At 41.6% G+C, this 23,088-nt stretch overlaps 1 protein-coding gene across 2 annotated transcripts in view; it reads right to left on the bottom strand.

Annotated features, from left to right (window-relative positions):
• THRA (thyroid hormone receptor alpha) overlaps nt 1-20,985 on the bottom strand; it is a 139,970-nt gene extending 118,985 nt beyond the window's left edge. Inside the window, exon 1 of one of the 2 annotated variants that reach the window (XM_007420682.4) lies at nt 20,952-20,985. The gene's annotated coding sequence lies outside the window, so the exon portion shown is untranslated. Of the gene's footprint in view, nt 1-19,950; nt 20,204-20,951 lie in introns of those variants that run through there. The other variant, XM_088143426.1, reaches the window with a different exon arrangement.
• Between the last annotated feature and the right edge of the window lie 2,103 nt (nt 20,986-23,088).

Raw genomic sequence — 23,088 nt, 5'->3', positions numbered from 1 at the left:
GTATGCACAAACTATGTTATTTAGTTAGTGGGTCCATTTTACTTCCAAACTGGTGACCACTCAGTCACCTGAGTTCATAATACTTAAGGAAGTACATAATACTTATAATAATACATAGTACATAATACTTCCTAAAAAATGACATCTGCAACAAAATGCTGCAAATAGGATACTTCTGTTCCAGATGCCAGCCAGAAAGCCATGTTATCTTCCATAATACTAAATGTCTATTTTTCCTTACCAACATTTAACATTTTTTTCTCCACTAATAATCAGCTTTCTGTACTCAGTGAGCATTGTCACTGTAATAACTGAGTTTCCTGCTTCAATTTTTTTCCTTAAAGAATGTTTATATTTTTCAAAGAATTCCCCTAACTCTATAGATACTTCCTTCATTTGTATAAACAGTGTAGTTTTCCTGCATGGGCCACATGCAGAGATTAAATTCATTATTAGCATACAGAACAGCCTCATTTTGACCGGGATGATGGAAATTCTACTTCACCAAACAGAGAGAGCAACAGATTGTAGAAGACTGGTATAGGTTGATAAGAAAATATGCCCCAAGCAGCATCCCTCGTATATACTCTGTTAACAAACAGGAAACTCTGCAGCATCCGCCATATGATTTCCTCAGTCCATAGCAAAAGAGCAATTATGGGACAGTTTATTTGTTTAAAAGCAATTTTGAGTTCACCCCCTTCAAGCACAGACAGAGGCTTTGGGGGACAGCACTTCAGATTTTTTTTTGTTTTTTTTTTGGTGCCTTCAAGTCAGTTTTTGACTCCTGGAGACTGCCTGGACTAGTCCCTCCAGTTTTCTTGCCAAGGTTTTTCAGAAGTGGTTTGCCCTTGCCTCCTTCCTAGGGCTGAGAGAGAGTGACTGGCCCAAGGTCACCCAGCTGGCTTTGTGCCTAGGCAGGACTAGAACTCACAGTCTGCCAGTTTCTAGATTGATGTCTTAACCACTACACCAAAGTGGCTCTCACATCACAAATTATGCTCCTAATAACCCAAAATAAGCATGAATCTAACACAGGGTTCCCCAACCTGCCACACTCCAGAAATTTTAGACTGCAGTTCCCAACGACATAATCCAATAGGCTTGGAAGACATCAAGTTCCAAAAGGCTGTTTCAATATACTACTTGTCTCACAGCAAGAAAATTAATAAATAGGGTCTTAGGAAAACAAAGCAGAATGACCAAACAGCAAACCTTATAAGTGAACATGGAACTGCAAAGCCAAAATATGAAACATATTTAAATTTAAAAACTATTTGGTGAATTCTCCAAAATCTGAAGGAAGAGTTATATCATGCAATTCTAACAAGGTTAGACATTTTATTTTATTTTTTTAAGGGTGGGGGATGAATCAGGAAAGCTGAGAATATAAGAGACCAACATACAACTGAGTACACCAGGCCCTATTCCCCTTGCTGCAGATTTAGTTATTTATATAATTTATATACTAAAGCCATTAAAAAAAAAAATTATAGCAAAGCGCTCTACAATAATTGTTCCAACAGCTCATTCTGGAAAGTAGAGGAACTAAATGGGTAAAGAAGCAGTTGAGGAGGGGGGCAGAAATAGTTGTAGGGGGAAAGAGGTGGCCTCAGTTTCTCCATCCAGCAAAGATGTTGCAAAGACAATCCCAGACAGGAAGTGCGGCTTGCAATGCCACTAGATAGGGAACTTGTGTTAAACAACTCGGGGGGCCTCCTGGCCTTCCGAGAAGCACCGTATTAGAAATAAGAGGTCAGCTTTTGTGGTGTGAAGAGGCCTCCCAGCATTACACAACTGTGAGACGTTCCTCTAGTCCCATGGCGACATCCTTCTCACCGTTCCCCCTCAGATACGTGGGGTTCGTGATCAGGTGACCAATGCGTTAACTGCAATTTGAAGCGATAATCGTCAAGTAATGGAAAGAGGTTTACCACTTCACTGGCTAGTTGTGAAAACTGGTAATTTCAAGTTTAGTCTCTGCAGCCCCTTTTCCAATTTTATTAGCTTTTCCTAATGCTCCTGTACAAAACCAGGCCTAGCCCCCACATCTCTAACTACTAATGCAAAAAGAGCCAGTGTAGTATATTAGGTAAGGTACTGCTGCACTGAGACTGGGGCATCCGGCATCTTTCCCTGGAGTAGAAGCTGAAAAGAAGATCACCCTGGTTGAGATAGATGTTGAGAGAAGGGAAATGCACTGTGCAATCTTGTCTCATTTGCCACCTATGTACAATCAGGCATTTGACTCTCTGCTCCAGCAAAGGCTATCTTGCATCTGCTTTCTGAGAATCACTACCTCTTAAAAAGCCCTTGGGCATGCCCATTTTTTAAATGCATATGTGGGTTCTACAAGGCAGGTGCGTATGGAGGGGGAAGAATCTAAATTGCTGGTTGGCTGTGGCCTACTATTAAAAGATGCGCCACGAAAATGGGGGACAGTGAGCCATGGAAAATGGACTGGGAGCAAACACTGAAGTATTATACTGCTTCTTTGTGAGCACTCAAAGCACACCACATACATTATCTCAACCATCCTTATAATTCTGTAAGGGAAGTATGACATGAATTTACCTAAGGCCATTGTCCCATTAAATTACAGGTCGTCTTTGACTTATGATCATAATTGGGACCAGAACCTCCGTTGCTAAGCAATGCAGTCATTAAGTGAGTCACACCCAATTTTACGACCTTTTTGCTGTGGTCGTTAAGCAAATCACCATGGTTAAGCGATTCATGCAGTCATTAAGCGAATCTGGCTTCCCCCATTGACTTTGCTTGTTGGAAGCCCCCTGGGAAGGTCGCAAATGGTGATCACATGACCTGGGGATGCTGCAATCATCATAAATACATGCCAGGGGCCAAACACCTAAATTCTGATCACGTGACCACGGGGCTGCTGTGACGGTCATAAGCGCAAGACCAGTCATAAGTTACTTTTTTCAGTGCCATTGTAACTTCAAATGGTCATAAATCGAGGACTATCTGCAGAGGCTAATTCTGGAAGTTTTAATGCAACACATCAAAGTATCAGATTAGGAAAGGCTCTCTAAGGTTTACATCAATGGCTTTCAATTGGCAATTCATAAGTCCTAATCAACATACTGATCATACAGTGAACATATTTTATTTACTGGTGCGGGGAGGGGGTGTAGAGAAAGATTTGTGTGTGGAAGAGAGAGAAGGGGAAAGATGAAGAGGGGTAACAGGCCACAAAGAGAACTCAGTATAAAGAAAATATGATGGCTGGGTTCATATAAGATGCTGCACTAGATTAAAATGGAGTTGGACAGTTTGTGACCCAACATATTGTGTGAACACAGCAACTGGTTTAGAGTTCAGCGTATTATGTGAATTCCCCCAATATATGAAATGAAAACATAAAAATAAAAATAAACCGATGACTAGGTTTACACGCTAAACCTTAAACTCAGATTAAAAGCACACAACTTCTGTGCTCACAGAGTATGCTGTACCCAAACAGTTACACCATCTCGTGGCTCAACAAAAGATCCTGATTCATACAACATGGTAAAACAACGCCTAGGTCCCATGACACATTGAAGCACAATCTACTAATTCCTACTTTAATCCAGCGCAGTGTATTGTGTAAATCCTGCTAATGAGTTGCCTCTTTTAATTTCAATTTTTTTTAAAAAGCTGGAAAGACTGAAGGCTACTGATTTTATTTCCTCTCAACATTTTTGCAAACTTCCACTGCTGTCCACATCCCATAGCAGTGAGTTGTCCGGGGTATAAATCTAATAAGCTCAATGACCCACTTATCCCAGTACCATCTACTCTGGCTAGCAGGGCAACAGGTTGGAGAAAGCCTGCTCCAGAATGTCAGATAGGAGTATTTCCCAGCCCTGTTACCTGATCCTTTCAGCTAGAGGTTGAGACTTACTTCTTTACCACAGAGCTAAAGCCTTTCTTCTAAAAATAGATGCATATTGTAACTTGTAGCCCTTAACAGCACTTAGATCAGGGAAACATGGGGCCATTCATAGCTATGCAGAAGTGATAAATTTACGAGCCAAATTCAAGATGAAATTATTAACATCTTTAGACCTTTTAAATTAGAAAAAGCAAAACAAAACAGCAAACATGAAAAGATGCGAGGGATAAGAATGAGAGCCAACTGGGACCACAGGGGAGCCTAAGGCTTTAACTCTTTGGTCCTGCAGATTTCTGCACCTGCTATCGGTAATGGGAGAAAACTTGAATTCCAGTCAGGACTATAATGGGAGGAAAGGGCACGCACACTTGCCTCTTCCTCAGTCTTAATCAAACTCTAGAGCAGGGTTCCTCGACCTCAGCAACTTTAAGATGGGTGGACTTCAACTCCCAGAATTCCCCAGCCATCCATCTACACCTGCTAGTTATTTTAATACAATCACACAAAAAGCAAGATTTAAATAATGCCACCCCTAATTAAGCCCTTAGACTCAGGATGCTTCCAGATATGTAGCACTTACTTGTATCAGTGAAAAGATGACTGGGTTCATACATTGTGCTAAGGCCTAGTTTGTTAAATAAGCCACAACTGATCAGCTAGAAATATACACTAAGACAAACCAAACCAAAGCATCTTTTGGCTTAGCCCAATGTGTGAATCCAGTCATTCTACAAGTTATTCTATATTTCCTTCTTAACAGATTTCCTATAGAGAAGAATGATGGAAAAGGGCAAGCAGTAGAACATTATCCATGGAAGACAATATATATCTTATATCCCTGTAAGAGTCCATATGGGACAATGCACAATGAATGACATTCAAGTTCAAGAATATGCTAAGCCATAAGTACTTCATTTGGTGTGGGTTTAGCATGCTTTCAAAACCCAGCCACTACGGCTTATCAACAAGCTGTGGCTTAGTATAATTTTGAGTTGTTCAAATTGTCTTGTATTATCTTTTGTCCTAGAAAGAAGCCAAAATATTTTGTTCCCGCTTTTAATGAATGACTATTTTTACCGCTGCTTTTAAAATAGAGTTTAATCTCGGAGTATTAACAGATTATTTTATTATAATGTTACGCAGTGTCGCCTTCGCTCTCTCAAAGTGACTGATTAAATCCAGCAAATAAATAAATACCTTGAAATACACAAATAACTAAATAATGCAACAGATAAATTAGGGAAACAGAATTAGCAATGCAAAAGCTGCTTGACTTCCAAGGAGGATCTTCTATCCCCAAGTATCTGCCAGCAGAGAAGGACAACGATCAACCCCTTGTGCCACACAGAGAGAAGGTCATGCAGCTCACACTGAAGCCGCAGCAGCACAACCAGCTGCTGTTTCCTGATATACACGCAGAGCTGCAAAGAGAAGGAGTAACAGAAACAGCACCTAAGGAAAGGGGTCAGCTCTTCTCCATCACTACTCCCCCTTTCTTCCTCCCCTTTTCTCTACCACCCCAACAAGCAGCAGCAATAAAACCAGGATTCAGTTTTCATTTGGTAGAGAGGCAAGGGCAGCCCACTGCTTAATGTTTTTCGACAACTGGAAGGGGAAATTCATGTAGGGAGAAGGAAGAAGGGAGAGAACTGGATTCTACATCAGACACACAGAAAAAGAGAGGATATCGCTTAGTTACCCATAGGCAACACGCTTATTAATTAGACCCTTTAGGAAATATTGGAACCTTAATTTAGTTAATTCCAAGTGCTGCTACTCTGGGTTCCAGATTTTGCAATAATAATCTCATCAGGTTATCAAGGGGAGAGATATTGGTGCACAAACTGGCATGCTCCCGTACCTTTAATAGCAGCTTGACTGATATACAGAAGTCAACAGAAAATACAAAGATACATCCCATGGCAATAAAAAACAGAACAGGATGGAGTTCTTTATTGCAAAGGTAAGGATCAGACATGCATCATGTCTCACTGGCTAGAAATGACAGCCTCTGAATGTGGAAGGAGCCAACAAGTGGGCCCAGAGATCTCAAATGTTCCCGGAAAAGTGTTGTGCCATCCTTTTGGTGAACTGAATGGAGCAAGACATCAGAGGCTGTTTTGTGACCCAATCTGGCACCAGGTTTTTCTCCATCCCAGCCTGTGGTTAATGTGACTTCAGATCTAACCCTGGCTTGGCCAAAGTTCAGAATGCTGAAAACACCTAATCAGGATTCCTCATCAAGATGGATTTCTTAACCAGCCATAGGAAACCTGCAATTTAATATAGGATGCAGGAGATTTCAGACATTTTATAACAAATGAAAATTATTGTAGAATAATGTGTCTATTTCCAGTCATGCCATATAAAATCATATTAGCTTTTGCTTCTCCAGCCCTACTTCTCTGATCTCAAGTTAAATATGACTCTTCCAAAATAATAATGGGACCAAATTGAGATAGGTTATTTGGAGCATTTATCTATACTGTAAATACCAAGTAGAGTTTCATGCTGGGGCATCCAACACATGATTTCCAGATCATTACCTTCAGCTATTACCCATATGGAGGTCTCACAGTCAGACAGATAATCCGTAAGTTTTAAGATATACATTAGACTATACTGCTAGAGGTAAGTGCTGCCACAAGCCGATGGAAACACATAGGCTTTACAAAGCTAATTCCTCAGACTTGTACTGTAATTAGACCTAATGTGATGCCCAGATCCAGATCACAGATTATACTGGGGTTCAGGAAAAGCACTTTATCCCTACAATTTGAAACCATGAATTGTAAACCAAGGTCCTATGCACAATGGGAATACTAATGGGGCAGAGGGAGGTTCAGCTTTCTATAACCCGTCTAAGGTCGCTCACTAATTGTAGATTTTCCATTTTTTACCAAACTATTTTTTAGCAGGTATCCTCTATCTAACCACCACAAAAGTGACTGAGATACAAGCCAAAATGGGGATTAATCAGTAAAGAGCCAGTCTGGTGCAGTGGTTAAGGTGCTGGCCTAGAAAGCAAGAGACGGTGAGTTCTAGTCCCGCCTTAGGCATGAAAGCCGGCTGGGTGACTTTGGGCCAGCCACTCTCTCCCAGCCCCACCCACCTCGCAGGGTCGTTGTTGTGGAGAAAAAGAGGAAGAGGAAGAAGTATTATGTATGTTCACTGCCTTGAGTTATTTATAAAAAAATAATAAAGGTGGGATAATTTTTTTTAAAAAACTGCAGCTGGCTGTGATGACCAGTACTGAATCAATTGGTAAGCGGTTTACTCATGTTCTAGTACTAAACTTGTTTTTTATGAAATGCAAATAAGCTCACTGCTTCCCCTGCCTCCAGTTTTCAAGACCCTCTTTACATAATCTGATATTTGACTTCCAGGCTATCCATGACCATATGTCCGACCTTTGACCCACTGCCTGTGTCAGACTCAGACCCTGTTGTCACAAAACTAAGCCCCGGGCCTGATACATAGGCAATATAACCATAAGTAAACAAAGCTACCACAAAATAGAGTCAGGGGTCATTCAGAGAGCCCTTCTAGTTCTCATGAATTGATTATTACACACTAAAGAGCCTCCAGACATACCACATTCAACCTTACTTCTAAATATTGCATCCAATTCCCAGTTCAGCCACACCTTTAAATACTGAAGAGGTGCAAGCATAAAATATGACTAAACAATACCTGGCCTTCCCCACTGAGACCATATTTCCTTTTTAAGCTTTTATTTTCTCAAGATTGTGAGAAACGTCACTTTCAAATACAGAAATGTACACTACCTAGCTGACCTTGATTCATCTGGAAAAGCTAACCGGGGCAGAACTGGTTGGTACCTGAATAGGAGATTATGGGGAAATCCCAGGGCTTCAAGCAGACTTGAAGTAAAAAAAAAAAAAAATGTCCCAGAAGACAGCAGCAAACCACTTCATACTGCTGCCAAGAAATTACATAGATATATCCTGGAGTCACCAAGAGTCAAAGTCAAGTTTGACTTGAAGGAGACTTTAATTATGCACACGTGCGTACACACATATGTACAGCATTGCACATGTGATCACTGACAGAATAACATGCATACAACCCAAAGAAAATGAGTTCCTGCCCTGATGACCTTACAATCCAATAGCCATGCATTTAAACCAGCAGCCATGCATTCTACATCAATGACACAATCATAGCCAAGCAACTCTTTCTTCACCATTAAGTTGTCCCTGGTAGGTTGAACCAGGCTTCCCTTTCCCATTTAGGGAATTAAGAACAGAGAAACAGGCAGGGAGTACTTAATCCTTTTTCTGATCAGTGGCTGTCAGGTTGCTTTTTTGATTAAAATAACCCTCAGTTGCTTTCCCCCTCCTTGTAAATACTTGTCAGAAACATCTGAATTACGGAAGATGATCAACACCGATGCTCTGCAGCTGAAAAACACAGTATCCAAAGCTACTTTTTCTCTGTATGTTCATTAGATGTGTGGACATGTAACACATAGTTTGACATTGTGCCCTATTAAATACTTATGCTGGTTTTCTGTCTCACTTCTAATCAGCTCCAAGATTCAGTTCTTATTTCAAAATGCCCCAGTTCCCACAACTGTAGACTTCAGGCTAATAAATATTTCAGAATCTTGGGCACCAGGAATGTATTTCATGATGTATGGAAGCCAGACCCTTGGACTTTTGCTTGACTCTACACTATGTGCACAATTATTAGGCAAGTGAATATTTTGACCATATCATCATTTTTATGCATATTTTCCACCTCCAAGCTGTATAAACCTGAATGCTTATTGGATATAAGCATATCAGGTGATGTGTATTTGTGTAATGAGGGAGGGTGTGGCCTAAGGAGATCAACACCCTATATCAAGGTGTGCATAATTATTAGGCAGCTTCTTTTCCTCAGGCCAAAATGAGCCAAAAGAAAGATTTAACTGACTCTGAAAAGTCAAAACTTGTAAAAATTCTTCCAGAGGGATGCAGCACTCTTGAAATTGCTAAGATATTGGGGCGTGACCACAGAACCATCAAACGTTTTGTTGCAAATAATCAACAGGGTCGCAAGAAACATGTTGAGAAAAAAAGACGCAAATTAACTGCCAAAGATTTGAGAAGAATCAAACGTGAAGCTACCAGGAACCCATTATCCTCCAATGCTGTCATATTCCAGAACTGCAACCTACCTGGAGTGCCCAGAAGTACAAGGCGTTCAGTGCTCAGAGACATGGCCAAAGGTAAGGAAGGCTGAAACTTGACCACCACTGAACAAGACACATAAGTTGAAACAGCAAGACTGGGCCAAGAAACATCTGAAGACAGATTTTTCAAAGGTTTTATGGACTGATGAGATGAGAGTGACTCTTGATGGACCAGATGGATGGGCCCGTGGCTGGATCAGTAACGGGCACAGAGCTCCACTTCGACTCAGACGCCAGCAAGGTGGAGGTGGGGTACTGGTATGGGCTGGTATTATTACAGATGAGCTAGCTGGACCTTTTCGGGTTGAAGATGGACTCAAAATCAACTCCCAAACCTACTGCCAGTTTTGAGAAGACACTTTCTTCAAGCAGTGGTACAGGAAAAAGTCTGCATCTTTCAAGAAGACCATGATGTTTATGCAGGACAATGCTCCATCGCATGCATCGAAGTACTCCACTGTGTGGCTAGCCAGTAAAGGCCTCAAAGACGAAAGAATAATGACATGGCCTCCTTCCTCACCTGACCTAAACCCTATTGAGAACTTGTGGGCTCTTCTCAAACAGGAGATTTACGGTGAAGGAAAACAGTACACCTCTCTGAACAGTGTCTGGGAGGCTGTGGTTGCTGCTGCACAAAAAGTTGATCGTCAACAGATCAAGAAACTGACAGACTCCATGAATGGAAGGCTTATGACTGTTATTGCAAAGAAGGGTGGCTATATTGGTCACTGATTTTTTGTTTGAAATGTCAGAAATGTTTATTTGTAAATTTTGAGTTGTTTGTTTATTATTCTCACTTTAACAGATGAAAATAAACGAGTGAGATGGGGGAATTTTCGTTTTTCATTTAGTTGCATAGTAATTCTGCACACTAATAGTTGTCCAATAATTGTGCACGCATAGATACACTCCTAAGAAAGCCAAAACCTTACTTTTACTTTCTTAAATATTCAGGTTTGAGGTTTATTAACATTTTGGATTGACTGAGAACACTGTAGTTGTTCGATAATGAAATTCATCCTCAAAAATACAACTTGCCTAATAATTGTGCACGCAGTGTACGTGCTCATACAGGTATAATGAATTGAATTCAGTTTAACTATTTCCCAAAGAGTGGCTATATTAATTTGTTACAGCATAACAAACAGCTAACAAAAACAACTATCCAGACAAGTTTGTGGCACCTGAACAGCAGCAGATTAGGGTAGGCTGTTCCAGAACCCAGAGTTGCAAACCTGCAGAATTATAATTTTAGAAAACTTCAAAAGGGCTGGTTAATATATTTGAAAACCCACATGATGCTCTTGAGAGCATTTAAGAAGAACAAGTGTTATCTCTACGGGATGGCATCTATTTAGAATAGGGCGTGAGTAATGTGTGCACTAAAAAAGCTCCTCCAAGCAGCCCAGAGAATTTTCTGAGATGACACACCATGGAGCATTGCATACAGTATACATCCCTCCAAACAGGTACAAAGGGACCAAAATTCCAGCCTGCCCCTTCTGATAACGTTAGTGCATTGCCACACTTGGCTGCTTAAAAAAAATGACCACAAAAGGTTTGCCTCTAGGCCACTACCCTGTCCCTCTGAAGCAGTGTTGTTTTTCATCTTGTATATCCAAGTATGTAGTAAGGAAGGCTGATACTGCACTTCTGTACTTAGATATGCCTGCACTATCACATCTTAGTGCCATTTTAGACCTATTTTTAAAAAGGTCTACATTTACATATTTTCACCTGGATTTCACCTGTGTAGGGGTATACACATACTTAGCACAATAGCACTTATATTTTAAATGTATTTTAATCCTACTATAAACACTGATTTTTTTAAAAGGAAATCTCTTCCTTTTCAATTGATACCTTTTTGTCATCATGTTTTACTTCTGTTTCTCACTGATGGATTTAGCACACAGTCATCTCATTTGTCTTCCATCAAGGCACTTAGGATACTGAAAGAGAGAGTCCTAGACTCTTCTTCTAGATTTCAGTGGTATGCTTCCCATCCCATAATATGGAAATTCAGCTACAATATGCAGCTTAGAATGGAAGAGCAAGTACTGGATAAAACTAGGAATCACTACTAACACTAGGGACCATTAAAATGTATAGAGACTGACACAGTACAATGAGACAGTAATAGGGAAGGAGACATTTTTAGGTACTCTTGGACTTGGAGCCCTTCAGTTGTAAAAATTAGATCTATTTAATTCAGGGCACTGATGTCTCACCCTCATTATTTGACGGTAGCAGCAAACAAAGGATTCCCACTCCTGAACTTTAAATTATATTATATGTAGTCCTCGACTTATGACCACAATTAGGACCAGAATTTCCAACATTAAGCAATGCAGTTGTTGCGCCCAGTTTTATGACCTTTTTTGCTGTGGCCATTAAGTGAATCACAAGCAAATCTGGCTTCCCCCATTAACTTTGCTTGTCGGAAGCCCCCTGGGAAGGTCACAAATGGCGATCGTGTGACCCCAGGACACTGCAACCCATTGTAAATATATGCCAGTTGCCGAGCACCCAAATTTTGATCATGTGACCGCAGGGATGCTGCAATGGTTATAAGTGCGATGATAGTCATAAGTCACTTTTTTCAGCACTGTCGTAACTTTGAACGGTCATTAAATGAATGGTCGTAAGTTGACTACCTGTATTGTAATGAATAAAACTTTGGAGAGAGTCAGGAATGGGGTTTTGTGTGAAAGGACAAATTTCATCCAGTTCTGAATCACAACACTGATGCTCAGTCTCAAAATTCTTCAACTTTAAGTGTATTTTATAAGACATTCCACATTATAAATAATGTTGGATCTCATGGTTTTATTAAAAATATATATATATCTAAAGTAAATGCTATAATCTCAGTCCACCACTACTTTAAAGAAAAAAAATGCAATGTGAGCAATGTAAACAGTATTGGACAGACTTTGTCATCTCCAAATATCACCATATAAAATATTACAAGATGCTAGCCAGTCATTCCATCTTTTGAACTGCTCCATCTCTTTCACTATCTTTGTTTCCAATTTTCTTTTGTAAAAGTCAGTCATTGTTGTGTACCTACTGAATATGTTCAAAACAAACTGAGGCTCTGTTTCCTATGCATAGGTTTTTCCCCCTAAAATCTGTTCTGCATCCCTACACACCATGGGGGTTTCCCCACATGTGCTGACACTTTCCTCTTGTATAGTGATGAATATACTACAAATGCACAAAGTGCTTTCCCATTTATTAATGATTAACTTCAGCCTGCGTAATTCAGAATTAAAGTGCTGGTCTTCTTTCTAAAGCAGCATGCAGAACTTCCAGTATGATTCTGAGTCTGAATACTTCTCCTTTCAATAATTAAACACTGTCATTCTATTCCTTGACAAATTTCTAGCAGTATTTTGAGACCAATACTATACCGTGACATGAGTTTTGTATACTGTTTATAATCAGAAAGCTTGGCAGGTAAGGAACCCCACTGAGTACTGATTGACAAACCTGTGTGCTCTGCACCCTCCTCTGTGTCCTCTAACTAGACTTCTTGTCCTCAGACATAGTACGGAGTATTGCTCCATCAACAGGGTAAATGTACAATTCAATTTCTAGCCCAGTTATTTTCTATATATGGAATGAAGACACCATATATAGTCTCAGACAGCCAAATGCCTCAGGAAATCCTGATCACTCACTGATCCACAAAGATACAAACTTGATGTGCTATGAAAAGAGAGCACAGGCATTACTAAAAAGGTACCTGAAAAGGAAAAACAAGTCTAGGTAGATCTAGCAGATGAACTGAACGTCACAAGAAAAAAGCAATTTTCCCCAGTTTCGAGCCTGATTGGGATGGAGGTCCTTCTCAGTGCTAAATAGCTATCAGTTCTTGAGCATGAAGGTAAATCATTTATCATGGTTCCATTCCTTGTTCCCCTCCAGATTCCCTGGTATATTTAGGAATGGCTACCATACCAATGTGTACATCAGTGCCATACAAGACAGATTTCTACACAACGAGAAATAAGCCTGAATTACATTATAATGCAGAAATGGAGACACTATTTCTGCCACATCTGATAAACCTCCAAAGATGCTGGACCTCAAACCGTCATCCCCAGCCAGCACAACCAATGTGCTTGCTAGTAAGGAAGGGACCTATAGTCAAGCAGCTCTACAGATGGGGCAAGCTGAGAAAGACTGTCCTAGAGAGAGCACTCCTGTGGTTAAATAAGAGGATGGAGGTAGGTCCCCTAGATTAAACAAATGAGGGTTGAGAGTAAATGTGACAATCATCACCCAGTACCACTCTTCTCTTTGTACAGTCATCCTGATGGTGTTCTTATATGACTCTAAGCTCCTTAGAGGCATCCTCAGACCAAACATTCATCTTTCCTGCCTCTCCAAGTAACATCTCCCACCAGTGCCTCCTTTCTTCTTCCTCTGTGACGTGAACCAACCATTTAAATCAAAATACAGGGAGAGAGGCTCTCCACGTGCGTTTCAGCTGACATATCTCCGCCCATATACCACGCTCACACGCGCCAACCCACACACACCAACTGTTCATGCCAGCGATGGTGAACTCTGCCCCACTTCCAGAAGACAGAGCACGACAGAAAGCTCTCAGAAAGATGCAAGATTTGAAAGGAAAGCAGCAGCCGGAGGCAGGACCAAGCCCCAGCTGAGGTGGCTTATACTGTGTTTGTACAGTACTGTGAATGGCCTTAATACAGGCTAGGCCACAGCAGCAGGGGAAGGGCAGACCGCTTGGCTTGCATCTGATCAACAAGTTCTCCACAGATCAGCTCCTTGATGGCTCCCTTCCAGCAGAGTTTGGTCTTTCCTGATGCGTTGCAGAGATCAGAAGCACTTTTCCCCCAAAACAATGACCAGCGGCTTGCTGCACGGGGTCAGTATTCTGTCTACTCAAAGCAGGCAGAAACCAAAGGAGGGAAGTAGAAGAACCAAGACAATGAAGTGGGAGGCAGTAAACTAATCTGAGCTGAGATTATAAACCATAACATCTAACAAAACACAATCCAGGATTTATGATTGCCACATTTGGCAACGTGGCTAGGAGAAAGCTGTTCATGCAAAACAAATTTCACTCCTGCTATGAATTCATCAGATTATTTTAGGCAACATCATATTCCCTTTTCTCTCATCTGCAATATAATACTCACCTACCTAACGGAATTGTTGGAAAGATTTATTAAGGTAATATAAGTGACACCCTCTAGATGATGTAAACTGCATCTGGATTTGAAGTACTTTTTTTTAGGATCCACTCCATCAACACTTGTTAAAAAGAATTAAGTTTCCTCACCTTAATGCTTTATTTCAAGGTCTCAACTTCGAACATAAAAATAAGGGGAAGAATGCCTCTGGTATTGGGGAGAGACTTCTCAAATGCTTTCATGTTAGTAATTAATCTCTCCTTTTCTAGACATCAACTCTATTTTTTTTAAAGATCCAATACTCATTACAAAGACACTATATATAGTATCTGTACACAGGTTTATTAAAGCTCTTCGAGATACCAGCTTCTTAGTTAAAGGTTGAGAAGACCCAGGAATATTCGGATATTACCAAGAAACCCCAACAACCATTCAAAAGCATCGTGCCCAAAAATATTCTTCTACTTTTAATAGTACATTAAAGATCTAGGTGGGCATAAAATATTCCCATCAAAAATTCAAAATATTTTACATACACACGTACCGAATATTATTTTTCTTCTTGAAAAACTTGCAAACTCTTCACTCCTGAACACCATCTGATAGTAGCTACACACAACGCAAATCTAATTTTGATGAATAAGTTAGAAACATCGTCACGGGTATCTCCTGGTTTATTTTCCGTCCTTTTTTAAAATGCCTGAGTCTTGCATCTCAATCAACTGATGAGAGATTCAGCTGGATGCAAAATTAAACTAGAACTAAACCATACAAAGTACAGACAAATGATGCTGTCCTGTTCACAAATTATACTGAGCCACAGTTGTGATCAGTAAGTCTAAAATAAATCATGGCTTCAAAGTCATTTGAAATCATTGGACAAATCATGGTTTACTGATCAGCATGCTCCTACCCACCTCTATTTGCATATCAGATTATGTCAAACCAAACCACTTTTGGCTTAATACAATGATGAATTCTGCTAATGATTTTCATTTTTGCATCAGCTAAAATTGAAATAATATATTGACTGAAAAAAGCAGACACTATAGAAAATGGCTTTATTAGCAGCCATATATTGTACTCTTATTCAACAATTGTGAGGCACCTATTTTTTTCTTGCTAGGGTTCTGCCTGCTCCTAACATTTCCTCATGTTTGGATGAAGTTTGTCATATCTGGATGAACAACTTGGAAACCACCTGGCCCCAATTTCAGATACCACAGGATAGTGCTACTACCAATGGCTGCATACCCCCACAGCCTCTTCAAGAAGACTCCTCCATTACATTAGTAAAACTCACGTGGTGGTACTTCATAAAAGTTTACTATGTTTCTTCTGTAGCAGATGGCCAGGATGGTGTAAGGGAGAAACCATTAGGTTCTGACACGCAAGAACATAAATCAAATCCTACCTAGACCAGGATGTATTTCAAGTGGTCTTGGGCCAGTCATTACCTTTCAGCCTTATCTTTCACAAGGATATCTGACTTTTCTTAAGCAGCTATGGCAACTGAGCACTAATGGTTTGAGGATCACAACTGGTAAGCATATATATATATAGAGAGAGAGTGGGAATGTTACCAAATACTGCACTTCTGCAAGCATATGAAAAACCAATTACCATGCCATGCTTGTACACACTCACTTGTGCCTTACATCTCATCGATCTGAGGCAAATATGAACAATGCACAAGTTTGACAACAGTAGAGAACAATAAAGTTTTTATATACATAGACACTACAACTGCATACAAGCATATAAACATGTTTAATAAGAAAATTAATCCAACAGCCTATGGCAGCAAGCAGAAACTGGTCTGGGACATCTCAAAGCAATGGGAAAAACTATAAGTAAGGAACTTTAGAAACATAGCAGAAAAGCTGGAGGGGGGGTGCAGCATATCCTCCTGTTCTCTATTCTGCTGTCTGTAACTATGGCTAGAGCCCCTGAGGCTAGAGCCACAGCCAATATGGAATGGAGGGTCAACAAAGGTCCTAAAAAAAAGCATCTCCTAAGGGTCATCCTAACCAAAGGTCAACCCAGGTGAGATGCAAAGGGCACTATGGCATTGATATGCAGAAACTATGCTAGAGCACTTCAAGTGTACCATGGCTTAGCCACTCAGGTCAGAGGTAGGTACCCATCTAAAGCACACAAGCATTAATTTTTACAGGTAGGGAAACCTGTTTGGTTGTTGTTGCAACGCTACCAAGAAAAGCCACTTGTGTATCACCTACTGCAGCTTAATCCCCATGCAGGCACCTCTAGAAGCCTTAAATGGGATCTATTAAATACTGCCCAAATCCAATCCCAGCAGGGCAAAGCACCCACCCATCTTTGAAATGTATGAGACCTTTCTCCCCCCTGCTCCCCATCTCAAAAACAAGCCTGTAACTGCTCTCCAAGACAAGCTTAACTTACATACGAACCATAATCAAAACAAAATGCTTCATCTACCAACACAAATCACCAGTGGGGGAGGCAACATCCCTCAGCCAAGTAACCACAACTGATTCTGCACATCTAAAACCAGAAGTAAAGGCCAACCAAATTGGGGACCATGGTATTTCTTTCTTTCATATGAAACTGAAAAGCTACTTCTCTCTTTTTCATAACCAGCTGCCAAAGCTACACATTCCCATTTTGTTGCCAAGTTCCAGTTGTTTCAGATGGTCGTCCTCAATCTGATGCCTGCCAAATTTCTCAGGCTAATGCTCCCATAATATCTAGACACCACAACTTGATCACCCCAGCCAGGTTCAGGGGAGGAACATTTTAGAACAATGCAATTTGCTCATAGGCTAATTTTGGTCTTCCAGAAGGTGATAACTACTTAACACTGTGTGTGTGTGTGTGTGTGTGTGTGTGTAACCAAAAATATATTTCACGCACAGGTTTCAAATCTAACAAGGGTGTTTTCACATACTACAGCGAGATTAATTAAACTGCTCTTGCACGTTTTGAATGTATACATTAATATTGCTAGTTAGTAGATAATACAGATGTTGTTAATATGGTACACAAAGGAAACATTTTAAAAAGGTTCATCTTCAGTCTAAATAGTGTAAAGATCTGCATTCATATTATGTAGGTAAGGGGCGGTTGGAGACCCCTTTCAGTAGGCCAATAAAAACACCCCATGGTTGCCCTAGCTCTCTGCCTTGTTGACAAAAGTTGCTCTTGTTACACAAGAAAGAGTTTCTGGGTTTAATTCCCCACCTTGACCTCCAATTCTGAATAAGTCATATTCTTGGCCTGCACTAACCCCTTCACTTGCTTACTGACACTGCAAGCTGTTTTAGGCTGGACAAGGCTGAGGTCACTCCCCAGATCATGACCTTTGCCCTTCTAAGGGCTACCATCATTCACTTAATGCTGGTAACTTCCTTCAAAGCCTCCTAGCTATAGATTTAAAAAAAAAAAACTAGCTAGTATTACACCCTCTCTTTCCCTAAGTGGTGCTAAAAGGCAACCTCGATATCACCTCCCTTTCATCCCCCCACATCTCTCTATGCAGGATACAAAAGGGAGGAAAAGTGATAATTAATACTGCATAAAGCAGCAGTAAAAGACTTCCAAAGGGAGATCTGGATGTGAAGCTAGCATGGGAGCCACAGGCTGATGAAGAGAGGTGCAAGTAAAGATATGGCAAAACCTCCCCCCGCAAAGTAGGAAAACTAACTAGTTTTCCTACTTTGCAGGGGGAGGTTTTGCCATACCTTTACTAGATATATGCCATATCTCTAACTAGAACTATCCATGACCAATGAAAAGCCCCAAAAATGTACTTCTAGCTTTGTCCCAAAGTTGACTTCTTTACCAGAAAGCAATTTCCCCTGTCTGCCCCAAACTGCTATCTTCTGGTTGGAGATCCATCATCATCATCATCATCATCATCATCATCATCATCATCATCTATGTCACTGAATGTCAGAAGTGGTTTGAAAGATGTCTGGATTGCCTTATCACCTTTTGGCGATCCACACAGGGACAGTCTCTGGCTTGATCCTTAAAGGGAAAAAGCAGATATCTCTTTACTTTCCCTGCAACCCTGAACCCCACATCAGCTGGCACCACTAAGCAAAATTATGTCTCCCCATTCTCCCCCTCACAAAGAGGGGGAGGAAGGAAAGCTTTCACTGGAAAAAAAATGTAAACAACACTGACAAGACTGAAGAGAGGGAAGGGTGAAATAGGGCCCCTCCTTGCAAGATGCATGCAAAAGCTTACATACTAGCTAGGACCGTTGTGGACATAAACCGGGACATAATTCAGACTCATACCAACCTCTCCTAGTCAGCTTTCTCTTTCAACTTTAAATAAAACAGAGTTACATAGAAGCACTGACAGACATTTCAAAGCTTCTGATTTTTAAACACGGAGATGCATTAAGCACCCTGAATTAATCTGCCACTCCAGCCGTTTTCCCCTACAGACAGATGTCTCTGTGACAGCAGAATGAGCATCAGAGTTCGCCCCTCAGAATCCCCCTTTCTTCAAGAACAGGATCCCTGCTGCAGGGGTTCCTTTTCAACCCAAAGTACCCCCTTCCACCCCCCTCCCCAATCAAGCCAAAAGGGGGACACTTCACTCACCCTGAGCCCCTCCTCTATTTAAAAAAATGGAATAGCAAAGTTAAATCCAGCTCAACCGGAAAATGGGCCCTGCTGCCAACATTAAAAACGCAGTCCCCCCTACAGCCCCCCTAGACTTGTGATCCACCAGCCACATGCCAAACGTCCTTATTTTTAAAGAAAATATTTACCCACATTTCCCCCCCCTTAAACACAAATAGAAAAATACCCTCCCCTTTCCAAACTCTTCTACCCCCAATGTGAATGTCAAAACTAGTTTCCTATTGATGGCCTTTGCAACCAATCTGAGTTTTAAAAACAAGAAATATGCAAAAAAGAAAAGATCTGCCTGAGATTAGAACCCGAGATGCAAACAGTAAGAAATAAAATTCATGCAAGAAGGAAAAAAAGCAGAGAATTAACCCAGGCACCACCACCCTTTTTGGGGGGGAGGGGGTTAATGTCAGTAAGTACATTCTTAATTTGCTGGGCTAAAGAGAAATTTGATTTTGAGGTCATCACTTCTGATCCAACCATTTTATTTATTATTTAGCCAAAAAGAAATGATCAGAAATCCCAAATCAGCACCAGTGTTCACGAGCGCAATAAACAAACAAGCTTTTTTTTTTTTTGGAAAGGGAAGTGTCTACAACTACTCAGCTGTCTCCCTATTTCCCCTTATTTTTGCCTCCTTAAAGCCTTCTCTCTCTCCCTTGCTGAAGAGAGAGAAAATGTGTGTGTGCTTGTGTGTGTATTAATGCCAAACGGGGGAGGGGAGAACAGTAAGTGATGAGATTAAAGGGGGGGGAGAGGAGAGGAGGTTTCACTCCACAAGATTCCAGAGGCGAAAAATCCCTATATGGAAAGGAGGGGGGGGCGCAGCCTTTTCCCACCACCCCTGCTCAATCTCGTTTAGATTTGCAACGTTGGCAGTGACAGGAACAGCTGCGAGGGGACGGGGAGCGCAGGGTGGAGACAGCTGGAAGAGGGTGGGGGGCCGAGCAGGGAAGACATATTGGGGTTCACAAGCGCAAACGAAGGAAGCCTCCCCCAAAGAATCGCGGAGATCCGCAATTCACTCTTCTTCCACCCGCTGTAACCTACCTTTGGCGAGGCGGCGGCGGCGGCTGCTCTTCGCCTTCTTCTTTCTCCCCCCGCCCCCCTTCTTTGCAAGCAGGAAGCTGGCGTCCTGCCCCCCTCCCCTTCTCCTCGCAAGCTGGAGTTTCCCCGCGCGCTCCTTCGGTGCAGCCCCAGGGGAGGGGATCGGTGGAGAAGACGGCCAAGAGGGGTTTGTAAGATCCGGGCTCGGGCAGTAGTGGCGCTCGCCTGGTGCGTTTGTGTCACTAGAGCTGGGGAAATGGACTCGAGCGCCGAAGGGAAGGAGGCCGGCCTGGCTCCTCCTCCTCCCCCTCTCCCCATCCCTCCCCACCGCCGCCGCGGCCGCCTTGGCTAACGCCTGCACCCTGCAGGCCGAGGGCGCGCTGTGCCAGAACGGGCGGACCGCGCGCCCAGCGCTGTTCCTCCTGCGAAGGGAAGGAGGGAGCAGGTTCGATGCCCACCAAAGCGTCGCGAAATCGTCTTCCCCAGCTCTTCGCAGCCCCCCTGCACTTCTTCCCTGCGCTGCAGGGCCATGCGTAAAAAGTGCAAATCCGCGTCACGCTCAAGAGCGAGCAGCTTACCCGACCATTCTGCCCATGCACGCTTTGTCGGAAACGTATGTCCCGATTTCTTCAACTAGGCTTACTTCCAAATAAGGGTGCATTCTACTCCAATCTTAGCGATATTTTATTCGAGCAGACTTTTCTTCCAAGTAAATAAACCGTATGTGTGTATGAAGAAGTCTAGAATTCACTATTAGCGTAGCCGAATTCTTCCCCCTCCTGGAAACATTACTATCCCCTTGTGCAACCAAGAAGAATCAAACAGATAAAGTGTTTACGCCACTGATTACCCAGCTGCGTGCTGAGTTCTGCCTGTCAAGCGGTGGAAAAAGGCGCACGAGCCCAACAGAAAATAAGCGAAACGCAACAGTGACTACTTAGGAAACCCGGTTCTTCTTACCATAGGGCAGACGTCAACAACCTTTGTAAGAGGGGACTACTTACCCTCCAGACGTTTCAGAGGAGCAAAGACTGTAGTGGGTGGAGCAAAGATGCAGTGGGCAGAGCTATACCACACACGTGGCTAGAGCTAGGATTTTCAGCATAATTTATATACTGTACTGTACACAGGACTTCGTTTTAATCTTTAAAGCATTTCACATGGCATTGCCATTTTTCCATAGTAATATTGGCGTTCAGGAATATTAACTCTGACTGGGTTTATGCATCCTAAACTGACACTTTAAACTGTGATTTTTGGACTAAACCGCAGTTGGCTGTGTTCACACATCGCTAAGTCTGAAGCAAGCAAAACATTGTATTGAGATGCACAGTGTGTAAATTAAGACAATTGTAGGTTATTAAATTAACTTGGTTAAACAAACCATGGCTTTGTGTGATGTGTGGACTGTAATTGATTCACACAATACATTAAGCCATAATCTGTTTTATTTGACTTAGGCTAGGTAGGTTGTGCGACCATTGCGGTATATAATCAGTTTACTGTGTTGTGTGACCTAGTCAGTTGTGTAAACTGTGAATAAACAACTATGGATGAGTGTATTATGTGAATGCAAGCCTTTGAGCAAAGAGAAATAAAGATTAAGAACAGTACTCATCTAATTAAGATAACTTAGATGAAAAACAGCTCAATGAACAATTATCAGTAGAATCCTATTAATATTTCCTCAGAAGTAAGTCCCACTATATCCAGTAGGTTCAATATTGCATGATATACAACAGTGTTTCTTCTTAAAGTGTGGTCCTAGGACTCCTGAGGGTCCCCAACACCCTCCCTGGGGGGTCTGCGAAATCAACATAATTTGCCAGCCTATGTTGAAAATTAATACAATATTAAAATCTCATCAAACAATCGTGAGGAGTGGTAATGGCAGCAAATGCATCAATTTTAATTTTTAATATGGTAAATATTGATAAATATAACCCATACAAACAAAAGCCCTTTTGGGGTCCTCCATAATTTTTAAAAATGGGAAGGGGTCCTGGGAGAGAAAAAAAAAATAAGAAACGCAATACTATACAATAACTTTGAAGAACAAGCATACAAATCTACGTATCTTCTAAAATAGCATGTCCCAGCTTGCAAGACAATTTGTCTGAGATAATGGAGAAATGGGTGGTAGAGACTTGCAGAGTGTCTATGATTCAGGGGTATCTGTAGGAAGGAGGTCAAAAAAGTCAGTTGAAGCCCCACCCCTTTTAATGTGTCAGTGCATATTTAAACTGGGGCAGGGCTTTGATGGCCTGGCTCTGGCTACCACCTTGACTTTTTTTGACCCCCCTCCCCGCAGATCCCCTGCTATGATTTAAATTTATAAAGTTACATACAGTAGTGTAGGAATTGTAGTACAGCACTTGACAGGATGAAAGCACACAGTATCGATTGCGTCATTACCAGGGAAAAAGAGATACATTTATCTAAAGGAAAAATTTGCACTAAATGTCCCAGTACGTGCCTATTGCACAAATTATCACAATTAATTTTCTTTCTCTCAGATATGCATCAGAGAAACCCATTACTTGTCCTAAAACCACTTTTAAAAAACCCTATTGTGTGATTATTCGTTTTAGTAGTTCATGATAGATGTGGCATTCCCTTTTGCGTGCAAGAGAGCCTAAGGAGACCAGCTGGATCAGGCCAAAGGTCTATGTGGATCCGCATCCTGTTTCCCACAGTGGCCAAACCGATTCCTTTGGGAAACCCACAGGCAGGACGTGGATGCGCAATATAGCCCTTTCCTGTTGTTATTCCCCAGCAGCTGGTATTCAGGATGACTCTTGATCTAGAGGCTGCCTACAGACAGCACTTAGGACTAGTGGCCATTGATAACCGCAGTAACTTAGCTGAATGCTCCCTTCGCTGTCATGCCAGCCACTTGGATGTACCATTTTAGCTTATCCAATTTTTAATCGATGCATCTGATTATTCAACACCAGCGTCCCAGTCCTAGCATCGCTTCTTCAAAGGGACTGATGTTTAAGGTGGCCCGCCAAATTTGAAAGGAAGCCGCTCAGAGTGCTGATCCACACAAAGGGCTCTTCCTCATGGCTGCATTAACATGCCATCCTTCAGAGCAGTGTTTCTCAACCTCAACCTCAATTTTAAGATGGGTGGCTGGGG

The sequence above is a fragment of the Python bivittatus genome, unplaced genomic scaffold (assembly GCF_059951505.1).
Source record: "Python bivittatus isolate LINGU-HERP-01145 unplaced genomic scaffold, Pbiv_v1 ctg000410_np1212, whole genome shotgun sequence".
Classification (NCBI taxonomy): domain Eukaryota; kingdom Metazoa; phylum Chordata; class Lepidosauria; order Squamata; family Pythonidae; genus Python; species Python bivittatus.
This window is presented reverse-complemented; position numbering and strand designations above follow the sequence as displayed.